At 34.3% G+C, this 19239-nt stretch overlaps 1 long non-coding RNA gene across 2 annotated transcripts; it reads right to left on the bottom strand.

Annotated features, from left to right (window-relative positions):
• Positions 1–8144: 8144 nt before the first annotated feature.
• LOC128812144 (uncharacterized) lies at positions 8145–14213 on the bottom strand. 2 transcript variants are annotated; one of them, XR_008438619.1, is made up of 5 exons: positions 13924–14213; positions 11843–11898; positions 11319–11423; positions 9498–9545; positions 8145–8507 (listed from the first exon to the last, which is right to left on the bottom strand). It is a non-coding gene; the product is annotated as an uncharacterized LOC128812144 (long non-coding RNA). The 2 variants fall into 2 exon arrangements; XR_008438614.1 differs by lacking the exon at positions 11843–11898.
• Positions 14214–19239: the final 5026 nt, after the last annotated feature.

Here is a 19239-nt window from a genome sequence, read left to right as displayed (position 1 = left end):
ATGGGCAGACATACTGAGGAGATCTGAGTTTTATCTGGATATGCATAAGTAGGAAATAAGAGAAGGACTCATTACAGTTTTACATCTTAGTAACAATTTTGGGGATAATGAGAGTAGAGAGCAGAGCCAGAAGCCATTTGCAACCTGGAAATATTTGACTTTAGACATGGAGAAAGTCAAAGGAATTGGTCTGGGGTGTTGTGACCAGTAAGGCCATTGACTTCTTTTGCCAACCATGACCAGCTAAGTGAGAAAACAATAAAAAGGGTAGGAAAAGGAGTAGGAGAGCAAGTCCACAGAAATTTAACACCATGAAGATGAACCTGAAATGTGCTTTTTATGGAAACCAGTTTGCCAGACAGGATTCCTCACACTGACTGGTTGGAGTGAGCATCCTTTTCCCCTCTATCTGGAGTGGTGGTCGTAGTTGGACTGGGGCAGAAGAGATCATCTTCCATTTAAATGTGTGTTCTCTATACACTCTTGGAGTGGATTTTAAAATAGATATAAATTTTATATTTTTTCCTGGTATAACTGTCCTGCTTGGAAATAAGATCTAAAATTTTTTTCACTTCATGGTGCAGTTCTGTCCTTGAGGTTTTATTGTTCTTGAATTCTTCCACGACAGTTGATATAATTCACTAATCCAACTTAAAAAACCTGACCAAAAAGCAACAAAAAAATCTGTTCTACTTATTCTGACAGCATTGAGCTGTTGAGTCCTTCCAGCTGCAAATTTAAATCCATCACTAAATCATGGAATCTTAGAATCATTTAGGTTGAAAAAGGTACTTAAGATCATTGAGTCCAACTGTAAGCCTAATGAAGCCAAATCCACCAGATTTATTTCTCAATATCTATTTTTATGAGCACTCCTGTTGTTTCTAATTTTCATGTTGTTTCTAATTCCAAAAAGAAAATTATAAAATTACTAGTAAAATTGTATAAATAATATACCAAAAAAACCCCAAAACAACCCAGAGAACCCCACCCCTAAAAAACTTTTCCAAATCTCATCTCAGTATTGGACATTTTTGATGGATTTCAGGGTAGATATCTGGTGCATCTGGGATCAAAGTACTATAATAGGGAAGATAAGAAACACGTGCTTTAAAGTAGTTACATACTTACAAGATGCTTCACACAATCCAGGTCGATAATTTTCCTGAACTATTGACCTTGTAAATTTCTTCCTGAATTACTACTAATAATAAGTAAAACAAACTAGAATTAGTTCTTTGAAACTCGGGATGAGAGAACAGGCCTGGCTTTAAATCTAAACTTTTTGTCCTTCCAAACGAGGCAGTATTGTGTATGTGGGACAGGAGATAATCTGGCCATTTCTTCAGTCATTTCTTTAGTCAGCCTGACTTGGACACAAGTCATGTGCTGTGGTGTGGGCCAATGCAGTGAATGATTCACTGCCAGCGAGGGAATGACACAAAGAACTAGTGGCAAGTCATAGTGCTAAGCTAACCAAGCAAGAGTAGTACAATTGTGTTCATGACCATTTTGTTGGTACGCCTTGAAATAATATCAATATCAATATTAACATCAATATCAATGCTTCTACTCTTTAAAGTATTTCCATAACTTCTGAAAAATATGTATGCAAGGTTTTAAGTAAAATTTTAAGTGTGGATAATTTGGAAAAAAAAAATACTTGAGAGTTAGAATACAAGAGCAAGCAGAGAGGAGACCATTTTGGAATTAAAGTAAGAAGAATACAAGGAAATCCACTCAATTCTTTCTTACTTTCTGCAAGTATTCTCAAAGGGTTTTCTGGATAGCAATCTAATGAATTACATTTATCTGATAGTAGACAAGTCCTCTGGGGTAGAGCAGTGCCAGTTTACACACTTAGTGGGCATGTATTTTCTTTTGTTCAGACAAAAGAGCCAATAGAGCTGCTGTGTACAGTGTCTCTCACCTTCATGAAAATTTTTCTATTAATTTAATGGCAATCGGATCAAAATCACCTTTGCTTTTCTTCGTTTCTGGAAGAAACACAGTGATATATTGAAACACTATCATTTTAGGATAACATGATTAAAAAGTATAATAGTACAGATTATTTTTGACATGTGGATTTATTTATTGTTCATGGACAGTTTTGTGTGCAATAAAAATGCATGAAAATGTTACTTTATTATAATTATAATAAACTGGATGATTGATGATTCTACCTGAATGCCAAATATTTGTGTCCAAATAAATTTTGTACCAATAAAATCATTATTAACATGTTGATACTCTCCTATTGCTCAATTACAATAGCAAATTTATGTACCATGAGTTTCACAGAATCACAGAATCGTCAAGGTTGGAAGAGACCTTAAAGATTATCCAGTTTCAGTGTTTGTAGAAACACACACACTTCTGTTTTCTATGATAGCCTTTGGTTGGGCAAAATTGCACTTCCTAGAGGGTTATAAATCAAAATGATCTGCTTCAGAGAGTGTTTTTGTTTGTGATGAACTAGTTTTAATCAAGACCACACTTCCTTTCTGAGATTGCTTTTGTGAGCACCAGCAACAGTAATGGCATATCAAATATGTGGCTTCATTTTCAATATATAAAAGATCCCTCATATGATTTCATCTACTGGTTCCTTTCTGCCAGTAAACTTTATCAGACATCTTCTACACAGAATTCAACTTATACTTTCCATATTTTGGTGAGGTGACAAAAAGACATTATTTTCCTAAAAACAGATGGGAGGACATAACTTCAAGGACTGTTTTTGGATAATATGTGAACTCATTTGTAAGAGCTGATAATTAAAGTTGTTTTATATATAGATATATGATTTCATTACTATTCAGTTTTATTAGGCTCTGATCAATTCATAAATGATTTTCAGAAAGTTAGTCAAGGTCTAATTTGAAAACTTCAGGATAAATTCTAAAGCTTGGTAAATACTTTGCCTTTCAGGTTTTGCTCTTCAGTGACTGGTAAAGAATTCATTCTTATAGTGCAGGCTTTGAAAATAAACAGAATACAAAGGCACAGTCCCTATCCTCACTACAGATGCTTTATCAGACCTTAAAGCAATCATTAGACTGAAGACTTTTGTAAGTTAATGCCATAGCTGAACTTTTAGGGTACTGAACTGTATTAGGCATTTATCAACTTGCATTTACAAGTCAGTTTGAGCTTTACTTACTGCACCTTTCTTGCTGCCAATCTGTATTTAAAAGTGTATGGCCATCTGCTCAGGGACAAACAGTACTTATTAAATATTGTAACATGTTGAGGTAATTTTGGAACTGGCTCTTTGAACAAGACGTTGGCCTAGGTAAGCTCCAGAGAAAACGTGAACATATTTTTTTTTCTTTAGTGGATTCTACGTTCTACCAGTGCAACTTTGCCCTGGCAAATTTAAGAAGCACTGATGTCCACTAGTTTGGGGAGTTTTTTTTTTTTTTATTTATTTGTTTTTACATTTTGTAGGAAATTACATGTTTTTATTAATGCACATGCAGAAGCAGCAAAATTTGAATAAATCCTACTTCAATAAAATAAATGCAACAGAACTAAATTCTCATTTTCCTAAGAGACTTAGTTTTAGATAAAAGAGCCAATTAACATGAAAAAAAATCTTTCTGTGTTTTGAATTTTTAAATATTAGAACTGAAAAAATACTAATGCATGTACTTGGAACAAAAATTGCCAGTTTCTTTTGAAAATAAAAAAATACGCCTGTATTTGTATACTTATTTCCAAACTTTTTATTCCAATATAAAAGTTATATTAAAATATGAAGTTCCTTATGTTTCAGAATCTTTCAACTTAGCCAGGAAGAAATCAGTTTTCTTAGAGAAAAAATACTGGCTCCTGGAATTAAACTGTCTCTATAAACTTATAGCTATACACTTCCATAACAAACAATATATTTATATAACTACAGAAAATATAATCCTTTAATCAACTGGCTGTAATGTAAATAGTATTCTAGGCAACTTTCTAGAATCAGAACAAACACTAATTAAAAAAAAAAAGTAAAAGAAAACCTATGTTTTCCTCAGATGGAAATTAAATATGTTATTATTAAGCACTCTGTTGTAAGGCAGGAAAATCCAGGTGTAAGTAGTGTAACAGCATGTCCATAAATCTATGGTGTGTGGATGAAAATACATGTTACATATATAAACCCACACATATTTATATACAGTTACATATATATTCTCTATGTTTCAATTTACTTTACAACATTTCATAAATAGCTAATCATAAAAGGAAAGCTTGCAGTGACCCATTTTATTTTGCCTTTTTTTTTTCTTTTCATATTGCAATTACCTTGACTGAAATGCGAATTTCTTCGATGTGAAATCCTCAGGATTAGTTCAGCACACAAGTGTTTTGGAATTCAGGCTGTGTCAGCATGTCAGTAAATGGCTAAAAGGAGCACCATCAGAAGCAACAAGATGAACTCCAACCACAGATGACTAAGGACTACCACTTCAGAATAAACAACCAGGAAAAAACTCAGAAAATACAAGCACATTCTCCAAAAAAAGATACTGTTTCCTTCAGAAAATTTAATTTATTCATTCATAGTTTGTCAAGCAGAAGTGTCTTAAGAAGCTGACTGCAGCAGCATTTTCAGACTGATCTTTTCACAATGATGAACTCTTTATGAACAATTTTTCCATTCCATGTTGGAATGGAAATAGGAGCATTTTTAGGAGAGGCTTTGCTAATTTCAAATTGAAGTTAGAGTTATTTTGGACAAATATTTTTTTTTTCTATTATTAATTCAATAAGAGATTTCACTTTTAGCAGGTTTCTAGTATATTTCTGTCTGACCTCTTTTCTTTTTCTCAGAATTCAATTTTTATTATTTTTGTATAGACACAATATATATTTACCATTCTTATATTTTTATTAAATAGTTCCATCCAAGTTTCAAAAATAGTTCGTTTCCTCCTTTCAACAATCTTTTATTCTTTTCTAGTGTTGGAACTTTTATTACATACCTTGCCTCAAACAATTCATTCCGCAATGTAATATAAATCCGAAGACTCTCATTTGTTTACCTTATCAAGTGATTCTACAAGCTATGCAATTTATTTCATGATATACTAGTTTGATGTGAAGAAGTAAATGAAATTGTTACCTATATCTTTGACTGAAGATCAGGACAGTGGTTTCTTGCCTGAAAGCTTCCATTTTAGACAAAAACAAAAAGACCTTTCAGAAAACATAGTGGTATAAAAAGAGATTTACTTTTGGAAACCAAATGTGATCAGGCACCTGGGACCTCTCAAAATTTCGATTAATCCCTTGTTTAGCTCCTACAGAAATGTATCTGTACATTGATCTTTATTCAAAGGAAGATGCAATGCAAACTCTAGTGACTTACTGTGTAGATATAAATGGATTACTTATTGAAAAAAAATACTACTTAGTGTATATATTTGACTGAGAATTTAAATATTCTTCTGATAACTTATTTATATGTATATATTATTTATATGTATATATAATTTAAATATATACATGCACCTTCACAAACACACACACACATATATATAGATTAAAATTAGATAAAACGGACTAGGCTCAGCTATCACACCGTCTACTATTTTATTTCAGGAATTCATGTTATATTGCAGGAAAGATATGGATACTTTTCTGCATTACATATTCTACTTCACCCTTTTCACTGTTTCTGATAAGAAATATGTAAGAAGATGCTGAAAATTCTAGCAATCTATAAAGTGCCAAATGCAAATTATAAGTAAGCCAACATCTATTGTATTATTACCTTATTCAGTAGAGGTTATGCAATGGTTGCATACAATTTTTTTTTAGGCTTTAGCAAACATTCAGTTATATGTTTCTTCCAAATTTCTGAAAGTATATTCATGCAGGTCAGTATATTTAAAGGCATATTTTTGACCTTTCCTATAAATATAAACATATTTTGGCAACAAAAATTAACTCTAGACAGTACTTTTTACAATTATGTTGTATTTTGGATTTGAAAGTGCCTGGCTAATAAATCCACCTTTTTTTGAAAATAAGGTCTTCTGTATATGCTAGTTATCTCTAGGCCAGTTATTTCTAATCTTACCAAAATAAGAAATTATTAATATCAGGAAACACACAAAATTTTATTTACACGAAATTCTAACTCACAGATACATAATAAAACTCATACATACATAATAAATTATGCAAATTCATTTCTCATGACAACCAATCTCCAATTATATTCAATAACTATTTCACATAATCATTGAATAAGTGGTATTCAAACAAAATGAGGTGTACTCTGTTGTGAATCAGCTGATCATGTCAGTGTAAATAGTCCTATTGAGTGACTTCCACCCAACTATGCCATTTTTCTGACCTTTGAGGTCAATAGATAACCTATAATACTTGAATTTTCTGTTGCATTATATCATAATCTAGTACCACTTTGGTACACTGAAATAAATTTGGATTTATCCCAGAATAGCTCAAAAAAATGTCCAGCGTCTCCAGATAAAGGTTTGTTGTTTTTTTTTTTAATTAATTGGAATTTTTTTCTGGAACTTCATGTCTGCACATATAGTTCTACCCTAAGAAAATATAATTATAATAGCAGTTTACACAGGAGAAAATTAAGAAAAACTTGAAAGCCCAAAATACACACACACACACACACATAGACACGCATAATTCCTGCCAGTCTCAAAAGTTTTTTCAAATACAAAAAGTACTTAAAAAGAAAAAAAAAATCCATCTAGGGGTAGTGACTTGTATTTCTCCAGAGATGCAGATATCTAGTCCTCTGTGGATTAGGTGGACTAAATTCCCTGAGTAACTCTAATCACTCTCAAAGTGCTTAATAGTAATTAATGAAGTAATGGACATATATATACAGAAATAAGGAATATTGCTCCACTGGGAAAAGATCTATAACTTACAGCTTCCCTAAGAAATATAATATATGACAAATTATATCAGATGATATAAAGATATACCATATTTTAAAGCATGTGTTGAATGCAGAATAATGCGTGTAGAAGGGAGTGTGAGATGCTTTAAGACATTGGTCATTTTTCAATATTTATTCCAAATAATATGATTTCTTTGGGGTTTTATTTGTTTGTGAGTTTGTGAGTTTTGTTTGGTGAGTTTGTGAGTTTTGTTCAGAGCAACTGTGACTTCTGTTTTGCAACACAAAGCGTTTCAGAGTTTGCAAATCAAGTCAATTATCATTTGATACACAAAGTTAATTTAGATGACAGTGCCAGAGAATGGGCAGTCCATGGGGTTTGCCTTGTGTCAGATTTACAACATATATATCACTTAATCATAGAAACACAGAATCAACCAGGTCAGAAAAGACATTTGATATCATGGCATCCAGCCTATGACCTAACACCACCTTGTCAACCAGACCATGGCATTCATCCAGTCTTTCCTTAACTACCTCCAGGGATGGTGACTCCACCAAGTGTCTTATACAAGGTAAGAATGGTTTCACTGAAGACTGCTTTTTTGAAAACGATATTTTTTTGTCGATTTTCTTGTGAGCTTTTAAAAATTTCAAGCACAATTGCCTGGAAATAACTTGTGTCAACAGGGAGAAATTTATTATGGAAAATAGAATAATTTCAAGAATGAAGATAGTTTTTAGGTGTGCCAATGAGAGTGTTTTCCAGCATTCCTGATGAAGGAAATATTTATATTCTCTTCTTCCCACCTAGGTTTACCTTTTCCATTGATATTGCTCTTTACCATGCAGTGATGAGGGCTTGCAGTAATGCTTAATCTGAAAAGCTTATACAATAGCTTTACCACTTTCTGTATTCTGTGTACCATTTAGGAAAGAAAAAGTGAAATCATTGCTAGCTGACACTTATCTTTAGAACTTTCTTGGATGGAAAAAGACACCATTTCAAATGTAAGGGATTTATATAGTTTGGTAATGTAGCTTGGTAATATAGTTTAGAATTTTTCAGAAAATTACATTTAAATGTCTTTATAAATGAGCAATACTACTTAAACATGCACATATTGCTGCAATGAATTTCAGTAATGAGAGTTGTGGATTTTTTTCATAAAGCATCACAGTAATAAGACTGTTAAAAATACATTTAAATGTTGTAATAAAAATACTACACATCTTTTTCTGTGGTGTAATTTGTTAAAATCTTCCATTACATTTGACAGCCCTCCATTCACTCTCATTTTAGTTAATATAGTGTACTCAATTTCTTGCCCTCTGAGAAAGTAGTGGCAACATGTTCTGACCTATAATCTATACTTAAGGATTCAGTATCTATTTAGGAATGTTCATGGAGACTTTATTAATCTCTAATAAACTCAGTTCTTCCACTTCATTTCGTGGCTGAATATAACAGTATTTCCTTTCAAGACTAATTATAGAAGGCAGAGCAGAACAGTCAAAATTATGCCCCTGGCATAATTACAATAGACTTTGTTTATCTTCATGCCTTTAAACACCATTCAACTATGCAATAGCTTCCTTTTGTCCTGGATATTTGTTTCTGAGAAATGACATTTAAATTACTGAACAATAAATGTTAAAGTGAGACAGCAAGAACAATTTAAATCTGATTGTAAGAGCAGCTAAAGTCCCAATTTACAGAACAGTCAGAAAAAATCAAAAGAACCAAAACAAACAAACCCAAGATTGGTAGCAAAATACTCTACATAAAGATGTATTTGAAAGTCATTTTTCCATACAAGGGGTCTTGTCTGTGTTCTGTGATTATTTTACTATTATAACCAGAGCACATCTCTAAAAACCTCATGTCTTCCTTTTTTATACAAGTTTCTCTTATATGCAATATTTACAAGACTGGGAGTATAAATGTACTCTGCAGAGGATACTATACAGAGCAACTAGAGTAGTAAAACACTTAACCTCTCCCATTTCTGTTACAGAGAGGGAAACTAAAGTATGAGTCTAAGGGGCACTATAACAATAAAATAACAGTAATAGCAGTCCTGGTGTAGTTCTGCAGTACAGATTAAACTCCTGGGACATCATCTGAGCAGATGTGATAAGTCTTAGTGCTTTCGTCAGAGCAAATATTGTATGAAGTCTAATTCATGTATGCAATTCCAGTCCATGCTCTTCAAACAAGACGAACTTTTTTATGCTTGCCTCAATTTTCAAGTACCTAGAATGAGAACATAACATAGTTTCTTTACTTAATTTTAGTATATAAACTACTTTACTATCCTAAAACTGAAGATGTGATGGGTTTTATTATATTATTCATTAATTCCGAATAACTTGGAGGATCAAGAACAACATACTATGCACTGTATAATGCATTAGGGTAAACAAGACTCAAATGCTGAGGAAAGGTTATATTTCGTTTTTTGTTTCTTTAATCCACTAATTCAAAGATAAAGAATTTAGCTAAGATCAAAGATTCTAATGCAAACTCCAGTTTATGGATTTTGCAGCTGTTCTAAAGGGGCTTGGAATACACAAACTAATAAGATCACTTTTCATTTTGTAGTACCTTTCATCTGAAGATCTCAAAGTGTTTTTTGACTTCAGTGAAGCACACCTTAAAACAGCAAGTGATATACATGAGGGACATACAGGAATTTGTTTAACCCACCATTACTCATTGAAGTTTATCTCTTTCATTGTTCTTTAAACAATTGTGACAACACTGTAGCAAAGTTCAATTAGCTGAATACCTCCCTCTCCTCTCTCTTGTATGTCATTTTTTAAGTATATTCAGTTAAAACTGCCAGAATTCACATAGGCATCATACAACTGAGTCATAATTTGTGGAAAACACCAGGATTAGTGTCCTCAGATGATGAAAAATGTCAAGAAATCTGAATTAATATTTGTTAGACATTTGTAGACTAGAAACCCATGTTTATGTTTTTTGCTAAAAGAAATAAAACCAGATTAATCCAGGAAAGCAAAATAATTGAAAATTGTACTACACTATGCCAACCAGAGATGTTAGATTCTTGTGGAACTGGAAATAAGGTAGAAGGTCAAAAAAATTTCCAATATCTCAGGGAAAAAGAACATTTGTTTATTAAGTCTTTTCGCAATGGCAAATAATCTTCAGCTATGTAGATGGCTATTTGAACTTTGTCCATGTAAATTTGATGACTGTAATTTAGCCATTCCGCTACATATATTTTAAAGAAAATATTTCATTAACTAACTAAATAATTATTCTAGAGGCATTTCTCTTCCATAATGGCAAAAGTCATATAAGGACATACAGATAAGCTATAGTCATTCAGAATGGATTCATACATGGCTCTGAAGTCCATATATTTTTAAAAATCACTGGTTAAGCATTTTTAGACAAAATCATTGGTTTAAGCATCTTGAAAGTAAACACATAACCTTTAATTACCCTTCATGTCAGTATTCTAATATTCCAGAAGGACACATTTTTCTCCTCCACTTGTCCCTTTTCTCTCAGATTTACAGAGATCACATTCAAACACTGCAATGAATGTTATGCACACATCACAGAGTAGCTCTGAGGGACCTGGCAAGCCAATGTCACAGTGTTTTGACATGAAAAGATGATCACTTAGATTCTGGAAGCAGGTTAGCCAGGTGAATACCTTAGAAGTGTTAATCAGATGACAAGTTAATAAACTTAGTTCCAAACTGGGAAACTTGGTAGTTTGCTACTTTCTGCAATATAGACTTGACCAATTTATTTTTATTAATAAAAGGAGTGCAATATAAAATTTTCCTGTTGCTATCCTTCTAGAAATCCACTGTTAACACTGATCTCAGGACTGAAGTGCTTTTATAAGAAAAGTCTACTGCAAAAAGTCTATCTGTTAGACACTACTGCCTTGTTAATTATTCTATAGTAATTATCACTGGTTCCCAAATCTTTGCACTGTGAGGACATGGAACAGATGTAAATGACAAAGGAAAAAATAATAATTGTTGTTTTTTTAACATTTGATTTATTTTTAGGGACATAGCACTATTTAGTTTTGTTATTATGAGTAGCCATGTGTTTATTACATAAACCAAATGTACTTGTTTTCATGGATGCAAAGCATGCTGTCTTATAACAACCACAGCTCTTAGGTAGAAATACTGTCTTCTAAAAACAGTACTTTCTAAGTCTCATGCTCATATTCTTAACAATCATTAAAAGAAAAAAAAAAAGAAATTAATATTGTATTCAGCTTTGCAGTCAGGGAGTATGAGCCTTTACTCATATACTGTAAGCAACTTAAAACTGTAGTTTGTGATGTTCTCTTTTGCCAGATAATATAAACAGTCAACCAATCATCATAGTGATCAGATACGTTTAGTCAATCGCTCCAGCAGCCACCTGAATGTCCAGATCTTCTCTGAGATGTGAATGTTCCCAGGGCATGAGCAACGTGGTCCAGCTCCATAGCTGACCCTGCTTTAAGGCAGGGATGCTCTGAGGTCCCTATCAACCCAGAGTAAACCCAACCAGTATGGTTCTGTAATTTAAAAGTAGAGCCATTTGTTAGATTTACTAAATTCTGAGTTCCATATATATTAGCATTTTGAGTAAAAGAGACCAAATCAGAGTGAACAGTTCTCATATTGTGCCTTTAAGGAGGCGACTGAAGTATGAAATCTCCTAGATTAAAAAACAAACAAACAAACAAAAACCTCCAACCAAACTCTAAACAAAATGAAAAACCCAAAGCCCAAAAATGAATCCTCAAAACCAACCAAATCAAAGTGTGAAACCAGACTATAAATGTACCATCATAGTCTAAATTTTAGGTCATCTAGGGAAGCTATTTCAAGTATTAGAAAAATAGTATAGAACAGATTGCCTATTTCTAGTCAAAATAAACAACTCCATGTTTATCTTACTTCACAATAGCTTTCCTGTGCTGTTCATATGGGGTTGTTTTTCTTGATGTGTCTGGCTGGAAGAAAGGTTTTATAAATTTCTCTGTATCAATGTTCCTTCTAGATTAGTGTGAAGGAGATCTTATTTTTCTTTTTTATTTTGCATTTTCTAGTGGCCTTCATGCAATCTCTTTAAAATGCTTTTTCTAACACATCTGGGATAACTAATCTGGTTCTTGAAAGGAAAATCCCCTCAGCAGCAAAATCTCTGCTCTGAATTGGTAACATTTGCTGCACTGGCCACACTCTGCTTAACAGCTTTAATCACTTTCCTTGGGGTCTTATCTTGGATCATAACTTTAGCAATCATTGCCAAGCTTTGATTTACTGGATAGAACTAAAACTGTCCCCATTATGTGGCTTATATTCTCTACCCTTCCTGTCATCTCTGCTCTTCATGGAGAAGCATTATTATGTGAGTTTTTGTGTTTGATCTGAGAACTTGCACATTATCTTGAGCTTTATAAATCTCCTTTGGAATATGCAGCATTTAGCTCTACATTTTTCTGTGCTTCATCATGTTAGCAAATGTGTCTGCTTCTACAAGTTGTCTTAAGTGTTAATTCAGATGTCAGATAAAATATGTGTATAAAAAAGTACAAGTTTACAAGTAGAAAGAACACCAGATAAGTTTTTGGCAATGGTAATGAGTTTGGGACAAATCTGTACTGAGAGGACCTCCGTAAAAATATGGAACAATATTTATAACTTTAAATTAGACAAATACTCCATATTCAGCGTCCATTATTTCTGCATTTACTTATGTTAAGTTTAGAAGGAATATTCTCTGACACTGCATTATTTTGAGGCAACTCGTGTTAGTGCTCTGAAACCCATCTTTGAAGCACATTGTTTTTAAGCCTGCTTTATTGAGGACACTAAGATGTTCCCATGTTGCATGACAGAAAATATATGTTCATCTTTTGCCCACCAAAAAGGTTTTCATTTAAACACAAGAAAAATGTAGAGGATTTACGAATATTGTACTTCATGAAAACAGAAAACTTGCTAAAAAACAGAGGTTCTGCTACACAATCCAACAAGGGGAAGACTGGATGATCCTTTATCCCCTATAATATGTCAGAGAATCCATACAAATGCAAGACATAATGAATGTTCCCACAAAAGTATTAATTAAGAGCTCTTATTGTCATGAAAAAATCTCTAAATTATAAAAAAACCCCAAACCACTAGAAATTAAGTTTCATTAATTCTGCTCTTGAAAAATCTTCTACATATATATTTGCTAGCATAGTAATTTAGGACTAGTGCTTTTAAAATAATTTTTCCCATTCCTCAAATATGTTAATAAGTGTGTTCTAAACATACCAGGTATATCTGAATAGTAATACCCTCAGACAGTTTCTCTGGCACCTGTATTCAGTGTGATCTTTCCCTAACTGTTTGCTGCTCAAGAAATGTAGAAATCAGAATTTTATTTCAGAGATCAGGGAAATGATACCTGAAAATTCCATGATAAATTAAGAGAGAGATGTGTGCTGCTCACAGGCATGGCAGAGGGTATTCCTTACTGACAAAGAGATGGCAGAGAGGCATTCCTTACTGACAAAGTCTAGTCACCAATTCTGTGTCTCTCAGAATTGTCTTTTTTGGGCTCGTTTTTATCCCAGACTCCATTCCTGATGTGCTCTTTTCTGGAGAATGAATCACAGCTATTTTAGCAAACCTACTTCAGTGAATGAGGGCTCAGTGGTACACTATGGACATATATTGACTTCCTATGTTCACACAGTCTTGGTAGGCATTAACTTTTGAGTATTGTCTCCTATGCAGGACTGACTTGCAGGCCAGGTACACTTTGAGATGTTATGTATATTAATGTTATGGTAGAGCTAAGAGCCAAGAGGGACTTTGCTCTGCACCAGCAAATCCAGGCATCACCTCAAAGCTGATTTCTGGTCTCCCCAGTTTCCATCAGAGGCAGACTTCTCCATAAACATTTATTCATTTTCTCTCTCAGTTCCAAAAATACATTGATATATCTCAGTTTTATACATGCTTTGGAAGGATATCTACTGTACCTCCTATTATCACCCTTTGTTCACAGTGAGACCTACTAACTTGCTTTAGGAGTCTTGTGCTTTCAAAAAGTTTAAACTCTGGTAATTTCACAGCTCTGGTACCTCCCTTAGTAGACAGGCATGGCTATAAGATATTTTCTTTCATAGAAACCAATGCTCAACAATCAGATGTTGTATCCTGGGTTTGGGTTCAGATTAGGGGTTCTGATGTATGTTGGTTAGCCGGTTCTGTGTACCCCTGTACACCCCTGTTGCCCCCACAAGCATTGGAGCTAGCCCACGTCACTCCTGTAACCACCCCCCTGTCCACTCCTGCGAGTTCTGTGTCTGTTACCCCATCCCCGTATTCCCTATTCGTCCCGGAACCCTGTACACACCTCTGTCGTGTCCCCATTGGTTGCCGTGGTCCATGTCACTCCCCCGTTGCCTGTCCCCATTGGGCGAGGGGGCTTCCGCCCCCGTCGGCCCGCCCCCTATAAAATCCCACACTCCCTCAGTCCCAGCGCCATTTTGTCCATGCGGCACTAAGGAGCGGCCACAGTTCTCCATTACATCTCCACACGACAGTAAAAGCTCTCCAGCCAATCACACGGACAGACTGGACATTCCTTCACCTCTTTGTCTCGTCCCAGCGCCGGCCACAGAGCACGGCCAGCCCCACCACAGTGCGCTGAATGCCACAGTGCCCAGGCCACATGGCAGCCCTGGTCCCGCCAAGAAGCAGCACCTTAGCCGAGTTCTCCAGAGCTGCCCAGGACCGGGGAAAACGACGCAATGCCGCATTCAGACATAAGATATTCAGTAGCAATTAGCTTAATGAAGAATCTTAATTAAAATTATAGGTACATAAAATTAGTATATGAACTTCAGTAGAGAAGTCTTTTAAATGCAGACTCTCATCAATGTTGCTCACTTAACCACATTTTTTCTCTTTACGTGAGATTTTTTTATCCTTCAGCCTCAGAGTAATCTTTAAGATGGTGATCAGTGATGGCTTTGATTCATCTCCTGCAGACAGGTGAATAATCACAACATATCATCAGGAGTATCAGACAGTACTGAAGATGGCCTTACTTCTGTTATCTTACCAGAAATTGCTGTTGGAAACAAACATTATTTTTAGCTTTTTTCAAGGGTTAAGTACATCCAAAAGTGTGTTCTTTTTAGTAGAATCTCTAAGGTTTTGATGAAGTCTCAACTGTGGTGGAAAGGAGCAGTTTCTCTCCATTTCTAGCTGCTGATAATTCACTTATCAGCTCAGACACTCAAGTGAGACAGTTCAGCTGAGAACATAACAGCAGAGATTTATTTACTGCTAATTTAGTTCTCTGAATGAGTGTACTGTGGGGACAGAGGAGCATCAATGCTGGGACAAGGGAAGTCAATTGGTGTTGAGGAGTTGTGAGCAGGAGCAGGAGGGATGAAGTGGCCCCTTTGTCATCAGCTCACCACTGCAGTGGCTCAGTTTCCCTTGGTGCTGCTCTTTCACTTCTCTCTAGAGTCTTTGGCTCACACAAAACTTTCTACTGTCTGCCTGACCTCACTACACCGGGACATGTTTTTTTTAATTTACTCCTTCCTCTTTTATTTTGCAGTTTTGTAGCCAGACTGACCATCTGAAACTAATTGGAAAGTTCATCTATACACAGTCAGTGTCATGGCTTATAACAACATCCCAAGTGTTTGTTAGAGTGAACCACAGTTAGCTTTCTCTGCTTTTTTTTTTTTGCCTTCAGCATTGTTGATTTATCCTAGTAAAATTATGAATTAAAAATCCCAGTAACAATGTTGATATCAAATATTTATCAGTTATTAGAGAGCAGCCCCTATTCTACCCCAATATTCAGTTCTTTTACCATGTATGTGTAACAGCAAACAATCAAATAAGCACTCTTCCAACGAATGAGTAATTATTGCAGAAATGCAATACTAAATTTATAATAACTGGTACAATAATATGTGGATACATTCTTAAGAAGTCTAAAATCATTCAGAAAGATAAATAATCACCCACAGTCAAGTGCTCATGATTATTTTTTAGAGGAAACCAAGCATCCTGTTGTGTGTAGTAATGAAAAGTGAGGGACTGAAGAGAGCAGGATATTTTCAAATACAGAAAACTGAAGAAGGTTTATGGCCCTGTCCCTTGTTTCAACTACTACTGCCAAATTCATGCTATAACAAATTGTTTTCCCTGGGTGAACTCTTCTGTGCTCAGATTGCACATGTATAGCAAACCAATATACTTCCTGTGAGTTATCTAAATGAGCTACAATTTTTGCCCTTGGTTTGCAAATGCCTCCACTCTGTTGACATCATATAACAATATGACTTGCATTGGATCAACACTAACATTAGATGGTTATGGGCCATTTTGTCAAAGAGCAAGCTCTTTTAAAGAATATTTTGGTCCATATGTCATCTCCCAGATAACCTATGATAGCAAAATGTAGCTATGCATTTCTACTTTTGGAGTAGATTATTTTCATTATTTTATTTTATTTTTTAAAATAACTTCCATTTTAAGCTCTTCCCCTCCTTGATGTTTCCCAGGATTTATGAGTATCTTGGAAACTCTAGAAGAACAAATTTTAAATGTATGTTTTATGAGTAATTAGTAATGTTTTAAGATTATCTGGACTAACACAAAGTCTAAAAGATCATTTTAACAGTTTATCAAGATATAAGGACCAGGTCCCCTGCTGAATTCTCTTGGAACAAAAAATTAATCTTAAATTAGTCCAGCAGGGGCTGATAAAAATTCCAAGTATGCATCAAGGACACTGTCTTTTCAACTTCATTGACTGCTGAGAGTGTACCTTTTAAATGTGTCTTACACTGTTTTCCTTTGCATATTTAACTTAGTGAAATCATGCCTGTAAGTGCACAGGATGTATTTGGAAATACCAGGTATATAATTTATATTGGTTGAGAAACAAGGAAGTGGGATTTTCTGAGCTTCAAAGGACCTGGATGTCTTTGTATTACTCATGACTAAACATTACAGCATATGTCTGCACTCCAGGGCTCAGCACAGAATAAAGGTGTGCCAGTTTGTCTTAAAATAGCTTGAGCATGTGCTTGTGGCAATCTAACCCCCACAGCATGGAGCTCAGTGAGGGCAAATTTATCCAACTTTTCAGCTAGATCTGTTCCACAGTACAGACAGAGTAGTTAACAAAACTATTTCATTTGGTATTTATTAGAAAAAATAAAGTAACTCCACTAAAGCTGTTGGGAAAGAATTGAAGTAAATCAATAACTGGCAACACTGGTAATTAGAACAGAACTTGCATAGCTTAGAAACAGAAATCTTCACAAGCAAATTGAGGTTTATAATTCCTTATAAGGCTACAGCTGAGTATATTTGAGAAGAAGAGACTAGGGGGGTTATTTGTCACTGAATAGGTAAGATTCTGTTCCTTGTGCTGATTACAGGGATGGTAAAACTATTACAGATATGGTTTGTTACCAGCTTACAGCCTGTCACAAATGTCAGGAAAAACTTGTTCATGAGAAAGTTCCTTAGTTCTTTTAATCTTCCAGGTTTTACACATTTAAACACTGAGGCATTGTAAGTACCTAAAAGGAATTACACCAGATCACAAAGAAAAACTTTGTTACCTTCAACACTGACCTTTTTCAGGACAAATGTGGGTATTTATTATGACATATTGTAAAATGAGAATTTCTGTTACATATTTTCAGTTGCTTTTAAGCAGTTTGCCCTGGGATTAGTCTTCCTGGAAAATCTCAGTAAAATGTGATGGAGAATTGGTGTGAGAGATAAAATATTTGTCAAGGTAGAAAATAAGTATTTTGTAAAGTATTTCTGTAAAGTTCTGACTAAATGTTCTGACTAAAAAAGTTCTTTGCTAATTTCTATAAATCTAAATGCACACAAATATGAAAGGGTATTAAAATGTGGGGGTTGGTTGGATTTTCAATATATATCAAAACAATTTCATTCTTTCAGTATCTTTGTACCTTAACTACACAAATAAGGACAAAAATGTCAGGTTTTTTGGAATACATAGAATTCATGTTGAAGGTTGAAAATTTCAGAGACTTGACCAGATAGGAACTAGGTTTGGATTCGGGAAATGAAAACAATATGCGCTATGTGTGAATATAAACCAGAAAATTAACAGAGGAATAAATAGAAACTAAAAGGTGTGAAGGAATGGACAGAAGGAAGATAAGTTTAATACCAAGAGACAGGCAGAAGCACAAGGGAATACCAAAATTAGAATCCATAAATCGAATAAATTCCTCTTTGTGGAGTTCACTGTTAAAAATTACATCTCCTTTTCCATCAAAAAGTGGCCTACTCAATGGACAGTTCATTATGGCTTGCATTTGTTCCACTGAGAATGCACTCAGTGTTAATTTTTGTGGAGACTGTGCTTTCAAGGAATTTTGAGGAAACATTGCATAATCATTTTCCTCTTTTCCTTTTGATAATCCAGGAAAATAAAAGTAGAAAGCTATATTAAACAAAGTACCTCAACCCAACAAATATTTTTACAAATGCCAGCCTCTAAATGAGGAAGTGACAGAATTACAGTCACATGAACAAAATATCACACTTTAAGCTAATTAAAATTGACATCAGATATTTTCAAGAATGATATATTATTGGACAAATTTAAATCTGAGATGTAGTAAGCTCAGAGGCTTCTGAGAAACTCTTTTATACCTTTCTTACATAAAGGAAGAATAAGATTACTTACAAAATAGGCAGGATTTTAAAACCATAGAGGAATTGTGTAACTCCCTTTCTATAAGTTTCTTATTCTGAACAGTTATGAACTCAGAAACAGTTCTTGTACCACAAAGCTACAGATGCTTACTAGGAACTTTGCTTTGATGTCTTGTTCTCCGATTCTAAAATGCTGAGCAATGATATTAAACCATAAAGACTTTTTTTTTCCCAAACACATTCAGTCACAGTTATTTTAATGATAATTTCTAATGTCAAATATACAAGTAAATTCTTTTTTGGCATAAGCTAATCATAAATTCATAAAAAAACCCCAATATTCTATTGCCAGATATAACATTGCCAGATCTATGTTCTATTACCAGATAGGTGCCCTCACTGTGTTTATTGCATTTTCCTCTTATGCAGGTTGATAAATAAATCTATTCCAGGGGTTAAATAATAATAATTCTGTGTAGAAGTATGTACATTGAAAACAATGTTCTCTGAAAACAATTGTTGTCTCTCTTCTGATGTGACAATGGACATAAATTTGTAGAAAAGAGTAGAGAAACCAAAATATATCTGACTTGGATTTTTGATTGCGCATTTTG

Source organism: Vidua macroura, chromosome 1, assembly GCF_024509145.1.
Source record: "Vidua macroura isolate BioBank_ID:100142 chromosome 1, ASM2450914v1, whole genome shotgun sequence".
Taxonomy (NCBI): domain Eukaryota; kingdom Metazoa; phylum Chordata; class Aves; order Passeriformes; family Viduidae; genus Vidua; species Vidua macroura.
Note: the sequence above shows the minus strand (reverse complement) of the source record. Positions and strands in the feature narration are given on the sequence as shown.